Consider the following 10,840-nt stretch of genomic DNA (forward strand, 5'->3'; position numbering starts at 1 on the left):
AGCTGCATGTTTCAGCACCAGGGCGAGGACCAACCATAGAGATGCTCTGGCAGCCAGATCATCTCTGTGGAGGACCCAGCCTCCGCTTACTTCAGGGCACAGTCGGGGACTGTGTCCGGCCCCGTTTTTTAATACGTTTCTTTTTTTAGACCCCTCCAGGGGTCTAATTTTCTCCCCGTGCTGCAAACTTGCAGCGTAGGGAACATTTTTTTGTTCCCACACTTGCCTGTTGCCCCACCTCAAGAGTGTTTGAGGTGGGGCAAGAAGCACGTGCGCATTCCTGTGGACTTGTCCCAGGTGTCTACAAACAAGGTCCAGGACCCTTGTGGTGCATCCCAATGCCTGTTCCCAGGCTATATGTCTACATATTTATGGGAACAACATGCTCATCCTGGGAAACTGAAATGCACTGGAGTCTTTGAAGCTCTTTGTGTCTGGTTTGCACAATGCAGCACTAAAAAGCAGTCTTCAGCCTCTCCTCCTCTTCCTTCCCTCATGGTGCTTCTGAGGTCTGTCATTTGAAGCCCAGTCTCCATCAAAGCAGTTTGCTGTTCTGGAGGTTCAGTTCATTGCAACACGGTTCATTGCAACACACGAATGTCAGCAAACCAGGTTTTTTTGCCTGTAAATGCAAATTATACAAAAAAGGGGAAGGGAAGTGAGGAAGAGCCTGCTTGGGCCAGAGCAGGATTAAGAACTGTGCCAGAAGATGGTTTCTTGGCAACGGAGAAAGGCCCTGTATATCATTATGTTAATTCAGACTCCATTAGCTATTTGTGGCTGAGTACATGGTGATGTCTTCCTTAGAAGGCTTCCAGAGAGAGACAAATTTAAATATATTTCACTGACTCAATCACTCTGAGCCATGCTGAATCATTAACCAAAAGAAGACAGATCTAGTACTGAGACTTGCACAGCATGAGCCATGTGGGAATCCCATCTAGAACTCTGTCTGCTTTCGTAGGTTGCGGCTGCTGAGAATTAGTTACAGTACATCAAGAGAGAAGTGCATTAAAGATACAAAGCAGCTCCTGCCAACTTACGCTTCTAAGACTAGGCCCTTCTCTATTATTCTTCACTTGCTGCTCTCAAAGCTCTTTTGAGAACATTATCACAGCATGAACTGTCCCTTGGGATGAGAGTAAGTGGTGTTAACCTGTTTATGCCTGATTCAGAAACAGGGAAGCTGTCCCTGGAGCTAAGCAAAAAGGGTAAAAAATGTGTTCCTCTAATTTATTTTTAAATGTCAGAATTCAAGGCTGCTGTGGACTCTGTGATCATCTGTCTTAGCTTCACGACATAGGTTTGATAATTCTCCCTGCTCCTGGCTACAGTGAGCCCAGTGATCTGTAATTGAGCAAAAGATGCATCTTTCTGGAAAGGCACCCAAGGCCAGGTCCTACTCTACCTATCTGCCCAGTAGGTAGTACTTGGGCATCTAAGTGCTTTCCTGTTCCACCCTGCTTGAGCCCCTGAAAAATGTTTAATGCAAAGATAGGCTAAAGACAAACATGCAAAAAATAGTGAGGACCTAAGATGACGGTACACTGCAAAAGTAGATGACTTAATGATTTTCCAGGGACCCAAGCAGGGTGAATTAAGACCTTGCTTAGATGCTAAAATGTCATGTGGATGCCTAATTGGCGGTGTAGGATCTGGCTCTTAAGTTTAGATGTGAAGACTGCAAGGGTTGGAGGAGATGCCTAGTTCCTTGGAAGGGCTGCTTCCACTTCCATGTTTACTGACTCATTTTTTTTTATTTTTTTCTAACTTCCAGGGCATGGGATTGATGGGTTATTTGTGGGAAAGAAGAGAATAAGTGGGATTTGGGGTGGGAATAGTATGTACCATGGTAGCACAGTATGTACGGGCAATATTGCATGCATCACTAACAAGACTGGGAAGAAATTGGGGGAGCTTCAGGCTATGTAAGATCTGTTGTATGGATAAGCAGAAGGCATTGGTTTTTAGGACTGTTAATCTGCCTTCACTGAGAAAAGTCAACTAACTTTGGAAAACATCCAGCGTCCCCGTGTTAAAGTATTGTCTCGTAGGCTGTGAATCCCCAAAGTGCCATTCGGGAGCCAGAAATGGTGTAGATCAATCAGCATGGGCATGTCCCTAGTCTCCTCAGGAGCACTGATCCTTGCAGAGCTGCCGGCTGGGGTTCCTGAAGGCTGATCTCACTCTGCTCCACTTCAGGTTAAGTGTAAAAATCCCGAACGAGCAACATTAGCCTCCTGCTAAGCATTCTGAAAACTGTTGCCCATCATATTGTAAGGATGTAAGGAGTGGAAGGCTGTTCAGGTTCACCAGGTCGTGCCGCCCCTGCTGTCTGGGGTAACCAATAACCAAGTCAAATAACCCCCTTCATAAGTCTATGGGGTGTCACCCTCAATCCAGTTGGTTTCTTTGCCATTCCAGCTCTTACGGGAAGGTAACAAGAAGGTAACCACTAGAGCCTCACTGCTCTGGTTAGAAATCTTATGATTTCCAGCCTACCTTTATTCATCATCAGTTCATATCTATTTGTTCTTGGGTCAACATTTTCCTTGAGCTTAACTAGTTCATTTGCCGCCCTGGGGCTTATCACCCTGAGGTATTTATAGACAGCAATCACATCCCATCTCAGCCCTAAACAAACTAAGCTCATCCAGTCCCCAGTTGTGTGACACTCTCCTTTTCCCTCATTCTCCTTTTTGATCAAAAGGGGTGTTTCCATGGAAAGTCTATTTTTCATAATTTTAGTTAAAGGGGGGGTAGTAATGTTTTAGTTCCTAACAATGGATAATTTTTCCTCTAAGAAATATTTTGTTTTTCAAAACAAAGCAAAAAATCTTTCAGAAATTCAAACTTTACATTTGCTTCAAGTATTTTTCCCCTTCTCCCCCACCTCCCTGGGGCAATACAATTTCCAGCTAGCTCTGCTGGGGAGGGAGGTGGGGGGATTATGTGGTTAAGATTCAGGATGACTGCAAGTTGGCTTCAGAAAATGTGTGTCTGCCAAACTGTGGCAGTACCTAAATGACAATACAGTAAGTTTCCTTCAGACCCCACCTCTTCATTCCTCTGCATGTCGATTCAATTTGTTCCATCCAGGATTCTTACTGTATTACTGAGGCAATAAATGAACTGCTTCATTGGCCTGGCACCGGTCTCCAGAGTCAAGAGCTTTCTCTCTGCCTGCCTCATAAACTGTGCTTTGCATACTGTATTTGGCAAAGGACTGCAAAAGTAAGACTCCGGTAGGCTGTAGAAATAAACATGTTATTTTGTCTCAAGTGCCTGTGGTTAAAGAATGGAAAAATACCCCTTTTAAATTATGTCCATTTCAGATGAAATTCGCTCTTTTTTTTCCATGCTGCTTGCAAGAAAACTATAGCCTAAAGGGTGGGTTTAGCCTCTAACTGTCTCTACAGACTGGACTTTTCTTGACTATGAGGAATCTTATAATCTTTCCTTGATTATGAGGAAAAGTTTCCTGCAGGAGAAGGAGCTGGTTCTGGCAAGGAAGAGCCCCGTTTCACCGCATTGGTGGTAAAAAAGAAGCTGAAAAGGGACTCAAAATCCATTTGCCCACACGAGGGTCCCTTTCCATTGCCACAGTAGTGGAGAGGGACCCTAGTAGAAATGAGTCAAATGAACATAGTTCAACAAATGAACACAGAAGAAAATCCAGCAGATTCATGTGTAGTGGGTGTTTGACATGGAGGCATTCCTTCAATTAAGGTGAAAGTCATGCAAAGCTTGACTGCCTGCTGGCCCTTCTGTCAGCCTCTGGGATGAAACAACCTAGGGAAAAGGCTGCATCCTTTCAGCAGAGATTGAAAACTGCACGGGCATTCAATCTGTCCATGTTTATGCCTCTAAGGCTCCTTCATGCAAGGTCAGTGCATTTCTATGGTGTTCATAAGCTGCTTTCCCTCTCCCAGACTGGCAGTATGTCCATGGTAGACCTTTTAAAGCCCTGGCCTGGGCTGATTACAGGAGAGAGCCAAAGTATGGTGTATGAGTATTTTCATGTGGTCACAGAAATTGTGGTTTGTATTAAAAACAGCAACCTAACCATGGTCCAGACTGGTGCTGAACCTAGATCTAGGCCCAAGGCTTAGTTATGAGACAAAGCTTACATGTCAGGACCCCGCAAGATTCAATCATCCCATGCCATACAGAGGCCTGGGCTGCGTACCACCCAGCAGTGGGTAAATGCCAGCTGCAGCTCAGCCTGGGTTCTCTTATGAGATTCCCAACTGGGAACCAATGGTACCCACAAGTCCTTGATGACAAGGTCATAAAACCTCCCACTTTCTCTAGGGCCGTGTCCCAGCAACAGGGTTTTTGGTGTTGTTGCCTTGGACTTTCAAGCCTCGCAACTATAGAACAACCGCTGTCCTGGCCATGAACTTGTCTCAGCCCTTGGCTTGAAACCCTGGCAACTGGAGAGATACCTGGCTTTGACCCAACTACTTGGCCTCTAGTAGACCCCTGGCTCTAGTCCCATGTCCTAGGCCCTGCTTGTTGTTTTGGGTTTCCTGTTCCCTGGGTCCTGCCTTCTGCGTTCCTGGCTCTGTCCTTGTTCCTCATTCCTGCTAGTTAAGCCCTCTCTGCCAGAGCGCTTTGCCAGGTTCTGTTCGAGCCTGGTGACCACCTATGCCCCAGGCACAGGACTGACATTGAATCCTGTGTGCTTTACAAAATGGAGCACCATGCACCCAAAAAGAGGCAGCTCCCCTAACTAAACAACCTGGCTTTAAAATTGCCGTGGCCTAATTAAACTTGTCCCTAGTTACCCAGCTGTGGTGCGCATATGCCTGCTCTACAGTCTACATTAGAGCTTCTTGTAAAGTGAACAAGTCATTTCTAAATGCCAGGAAGGCAAGCACAGGCAGGGACCCTATTGTGCTGCAGTGGACATCACACATACTCACTGCCTCTCCCTGGCCTGGTTTTACCACTTCCTTGAGGCATTTCATCCCAACAGCAAACAAGTCTCCTCCTTCCTGCCAGTTGCCCCAAATACAGTCCTGGCATGAATGGGCATTGCTTTTAATGCACACAAAACCTAGCTTCCTTGCAGGTGAAATGCCTCCTAGTGCTGTTGTAACTGGGCTTTGGCAGTTGCAGAGTCCTGCACATTACTTTTGCTGCTACTAATGTGTGGGATTCACTTGGCACCTTCCCAACTTGCTCCAAAAAAGGGCATATGGCATCAGTACAGACCTGGGTCCCCAGCCTCTGGAGTCAGTGGGAGTCTCTGTGGACTCCAGTAGGCTTTGAATCAGGCCCCAGAGTGGGAAAGACCAGCACTTCTTAACCTTTTCCAGACTCAAGCCCTACTCATCCCCACCCTTAACCTGCTGTCCACTTGGCAATATAGGGAAAGCAAGGTAGCCACACTTACCTAACAGCTGTTCATGACTCTTTGCAGGGCCAGAGCCTATGTACTGCATGCTGCCCTGGGCTGGGGCACAGAGCTACTCACCTTCCATTGCCATGCAGGGCCCCAGGATGATCACAGGCCTTGTGCTGTATGAAGGTTGCTCACCACTCCACACCTATAACCAAGGAGGAGGCAGCATTACCCTTCCTTACAAGCCAGCAAGAGCTTATGCATGAGGGAGCACACCCTGCCTGCCCCTGGCAAAGTGACCTACCACCACATGGCAGCAGCTACTGGATTCTGTGTCTGTGAGACTAGCACATACTTAATTTGATGTCCAGCCATTTCTGTGACAACATGCAGCTGTCGGTTACCACCAGCTTACCTAGCAGCCACCCATCCTCTTTGTCATTACCACCACAGCTAAGGGCATTAGCCTCTCCAGCTTGTGCTAAAGGCCTAACTCTCCTGCTGATCGCTGTAGGAGAGTCATAGGAAGTGAGGGACGTCACACCTGAGTTACACAAACATGTGGCAGTAGAGGGGTTTTGTCAAACTGGCCATTTGCAGCTGTGCACTTGCTACTAATGGATGGACTGTCATCATGATGCCCAGGGAGTCCTCTGAACAAGGATGCAGGAATAAACTCAGAAATCTTCAGTTAAATGCACGGTTGTCAATGCAGCTGTTCTCAAGCACTTCTATCCACATCAGCATGTCAGTGGAGGAGGCCCACTCAGCTGGTTTGCAGAGGTTTGGCACTACTATGTCTGCCCTAAGGAGATTAGGTGAAACCAGGATCTCTCCATCTTTAGGGGCTGCTGCCAGACCTTTCCACCCTAAAAACAATGCTCACAACACTGACAGCCCCTTCAGCCATAAACCCCAATGACCCTCTGCCCCTCCCAAAATAATCTACTAAGCAAAAAAAATAGACAAGCTAATAAGAAAAGCTCCTACTCCCAGGAAAGTTCAGGCCCCAGAAAGAGAGAGAGAGAAGCCATAATGTCCATGAGGGTCTTGGCTATTGTTAAAAATTTTACGTGGAAGATGCTCAGATACTACAGTGATAGGCAGTAGTGTAAATCCATAAATCCCAAGCAGAGGCAGACATTACAAATTTAACTGTGTGGATATCTTTTTTTTCTTCTAAATTATAGATTTTTTTAAAAAGAAAAGCTCTGGTCCTTTCATTTCAAGGAGCAGCTGGTCCAAAGTTCATTGGGCTAGACCTTCAGTGCCACTGATGGCATGGGATAGAGGAAACATTTACACTGGAGTAACTTCATTTAATGCATCTGAATGTTACCTAAGAAGGCATCAGAGGTAAAATGCTTCTGGTGTCAGTTATATCAATTTTGTTTTCATCTGTCTCTGCTCATTCTGGGTTAAGCTGCTAAAAGTAAATATACTATTGTCATCTCCCCGCTACTGGCAAAATGCAGTAATAGTGCCTACTATATGAGGTATCATAGGATAGCTACTTGTCTGTCCACTCCAGATCTGTGAGTAATTTATAGTGGTGTACAAAAACATTGTAAATTACGCGAGTATATGTTTGCATGTCTGTGCCTTAAAGAGCCCTTTAGGGACTCTCAAGACATTCCAGCCCTAATATAGGAAAATTCCCAGAACAGTTCATCTGTGTAAATGGGTCTCCTTTCTTTTACTTTGGTGCTTTCCATCCCAGAGAGAGTTAGTGACTGTGAATTTTTCTCTCTCTTTCTCTTTCCTCCTGTCATTACCAAAGCTCTAAGCCTTGCATAACCTTTGGGTTTGTCTGATTTGCTGTAGAGTTGGGCTGGAGGGTAGCAGTGTTCTCTACAGTGTAGGTGTTTCTGAAAGTATTTCGTATCTTCTCTTCTCCTTGTTCACATTATGTTATTTATAAGGATGTTCTCTCCTGATTACAAGATGATTCCCTGTATCAGTGTAGAAACCCAGTAACATCATAGATAGATTAGTTTCCAACAAGATTTAAAAGAAAAAATGCCTTAGTTATGAAACACTATGGAACAGGGGGAGGAAGGGCAGAGAGGAGCACTAAGCAGAGTGATGCTGGTTTTTCAAAAACAATCAGCATTGGCCTAAGTCTGGTTCTAACTTCCTTTGACTCCAGTTTACACGTATGCTGCTTCATGCTGTCCTTTCACAGCATCATGATGAAGTGAGCTTGAGTTCACAAAAGCTTATGCTCTACATATATCTTATTAAGTTAGTCTATAAGGTGCATATCTATCCTGCCTTCTGCTTGACTTCAGAGTAACATGGCTACTTACCTCTCTCAGCTAAGTTAGACCAACACTGGGGGCAGCATTTAAAATCCTGACCTATGATTCTTTATAGTGAGATTCATTATGCAGGAATAATCTGTCCAGGAACCACAGAAAAAAAAAAGAAATATTGGGGTAAATAAGAAATTACAAGGGCTCTTTTGTTCTCAGAAGAGTTGTAATCTGCTTATGAGTGCACTTTGATGCTAGAGTAACCACAATTTGTTCTAGTAAACAGAGTCAAGAAAAAAAGTAATTTAAAAATTACACATTATCTTCCTGAAATGTGCTTAAAATGTTATCAAGCCAGGGGATGTAAAATGAATTCCTGGAGAAGAATAAAAAAGAATAAAAATAGTTAAACAGATTCTTATCTTCTACATCTGCGAGTACATTCAGTGACCTGACATTATTTGCTTTCATGAAGTTCCCCATTATCTCTGCTTTCCAGTGCACACTGTACATTTCCATTACCTTTTACAAGTGCTTCTATCATAGATTTGGGTGCTGTCAGGCTGAATCGGGACCTCCTTCATTTTTTCTCAGAGATCTTTCATTTTTATCATCTATTGCTAGCGTGTGTGGCTACAAATGGCATTTAAATAGTGATCTGGGTCCATTTCCATTCACAGGGATCACATTTAGAAAGTAAATTCCTTAAGGCAGTGAGCATAGCATTGGTGAAATAAAGTGGAGGTGATTGTATTTTTTGGGAGAAAACAGCTAAGCCAGGAATATAATAGCTCTTGTTGCCCTTGGTCTCCACAAATCAGTAGGTAAAGTCTACTCTCTTTTCTGCCTCCATTTCTTATGTGGGGGGAAAAAGAGAGGGACGAGCAGAAAGAATAACACCTTTTCTAGCCTTATGCACTAGTTAAAACCATCTCAGCATAATGCGTTATGGAACAAGGATGACTGGACAAATTAACAACCCCAAATAGACAACGGGCAGGGCAAGAAGAAACCCACCCCACCCCTCCCCAGCACTCCCAAAGCAAAGCAAAGCAAAGCAAAGCAAAGCAAAGGAATTTGTGGCTGGGTCAAGGGACAAGCTTCAACCCTTCCTGTAAACATCACTTTGGAGGGAAGGGGCAGAGCCAGTGATGGGTTGATTCCCCATGACAGAACAGCTCGTTATTTGCTAGGCATTGTCCACATCCCCAGACATGCAGAGGAAATGCCCATTTAGAGAGATTTCCCCAGGTCTGATAGTCACTGTATTTTCCATTCCTTCCCTGCTCCTTAGCATGCCAGATTGCCAGTCCCAATTCAGGAGAATATTTAAGCACCTGCTTAAGTGAGTCACAGTTCAGCTAAATACTTACGTGCACATTTGGCTTTGAGCAGGTGCCTGAAGGCTGGCACATGTTTAGGTACTTTGCTCCATCAGGATGAACTACCGGCTCCAGGAACACAGAGCTGGGATAGACAACAGACAAAAGAATAGGTAGGCTGCGTCAGGCTACTGGCTCATCGAAGGGTGCAGACAGAAGTGCAGCTTCCCTCTAACTGAGAATGTTTTGCAGGAAACGTTCAGAGTTACAAGGACCCCCAGACCAAACAGATTTCACCGTTAGTTCCAGGTGGAAGGGGAATCCAGCTGTTAGCTGCCAGTCTGCAGCTGGTTTTCCCTAGCAACAAGCCAGGCTTCCTGCTAGCCTGCACTGTTTTCAGAATGGGAGTGGGGAAAGGGAACAAGGGGAGCTCATTCTAGGAGTTCCCCAGCCAGCTCTGGAGGGTGGGGTGGGTGAACTGGAGACACCCTCCCCCACCTCCATCTCCTTGGGGTCCAATACAATCCACCTCACCCTCCAGCAGGGGCTGAAAAGGCCCTAGACCAAACTCCCTCCACTCCCTTTCCCCCCTCCCATTTTGAAAAAAGCTCAGAGGCTGGCAGGCACACACACACACAAGTTACAGAAGAGGCTCTGTTTTGAAACATCTTTATCTGAATCCTCTTGGAATGAGAGTTCAGATTTTCACCTGATTGGCCATTTTTAAGTGGTCTGCAGCCATGCACTTGTGTTTGGTCATGGCTATAGACCACTTTCTATGGGCAGATCACATGAAAATTGTCACTTCTGTCTGCACCCAAAGTGCTTCAGACCTACCGACCAAGGAATCTTCCATACAAGCGTTATTCCAAACCTCACAGTTTTTATTCCATGACAGTTTTTTCCCAAGAGCAGCAACAGACAGCTATACCTATGAGCCTGCTGCCCTGTTCATGGCTGTTCTATGTGATTACAGGTCTTCTACCCACTGGTACTGCTCTTTCCCAGCCCTGTTGCAATCTTGTCCAATTGTCTTCTTAGTTTCCTAGCTGATATACTCTCCTTCAGAATCAGATTCCCTAACCTATGCCTCACTTCCATGCATAGCTGCTTGCTATTACACCCTCATGGAAGAAAGAGCAGGCCAGATTATCAGTCCGTTTGAAACCATCTCGGTTCACTGCAGCCTGTGAAGCTATGCTGGTTTACTCTGTCTTCAAATGTGGCCTAAATGTCCAATAAATCCAGGGACTGGAATCTGTGTTGTATCTTTAAGAGGCAAAGGAACCTCTAAGAGGCATAGCACAGCAGTTGCAGACCAATCAGAGCATGGCTGTGGCAGCAGCTTCAAAGTACCTTTATGCTTGTACAGTTCTGGGCTGCTTTGGAGACCCCTGAGTGACCTGGGGTGCTTGTCTAAATTATAGCAGCCTCCCTGGATTGTTTTATGAAACACAGCTCTGCCTTGACAGCTCTCACTCCCAAGACACTTGGACTTGTGACAGGGGGGAAGTGGGGAGGTGGGGAGGTGGGGAAGGGAGGAGAGTTGGGGAGGTCTCAGAAGAGAGCATTAGAATTGGCTTCCACGAAAGTATGGAATGCTTTCCAGCCTAGGGCAGATCCAGGGCATTTGGACCAAGGTATTCAAGACTCTTTTGAAGGGACAAAAGATATTTTGGGAGCATAAAGGGTATTTGGCCCCTTTATTGGACATAAAGGAATGGAGTGAGGGTGAGGAGCTAAATCTAGAATTTTCAGAGACATCATTGATCAGAAATTAATGCTCCAATCCCTTTGTGATGGAGTTTGTGCCAGCAGAGTAGAGAAACTCTTTGGAAAAATTGACACTAATAAATTTCTTCACTCTGAAGCTACTGTATCAATGAGAATATAAATCAGGTAACTTTCCAGCC

Source organism: Crocodylus porosus, unplaced genomic scaffold (genome assembly GCF_001723895.1).
Source record: "Crocodylus porosus isolate Cpor-Errol unplaced genomic scaffold, CroPor_comp1, whole genome shotgun sequence".
NCBI lineage: Eukaryota > Metazoa > Chordata > Crocodylia > Crocodylidae > Crocodylus > Crocodylus porosus.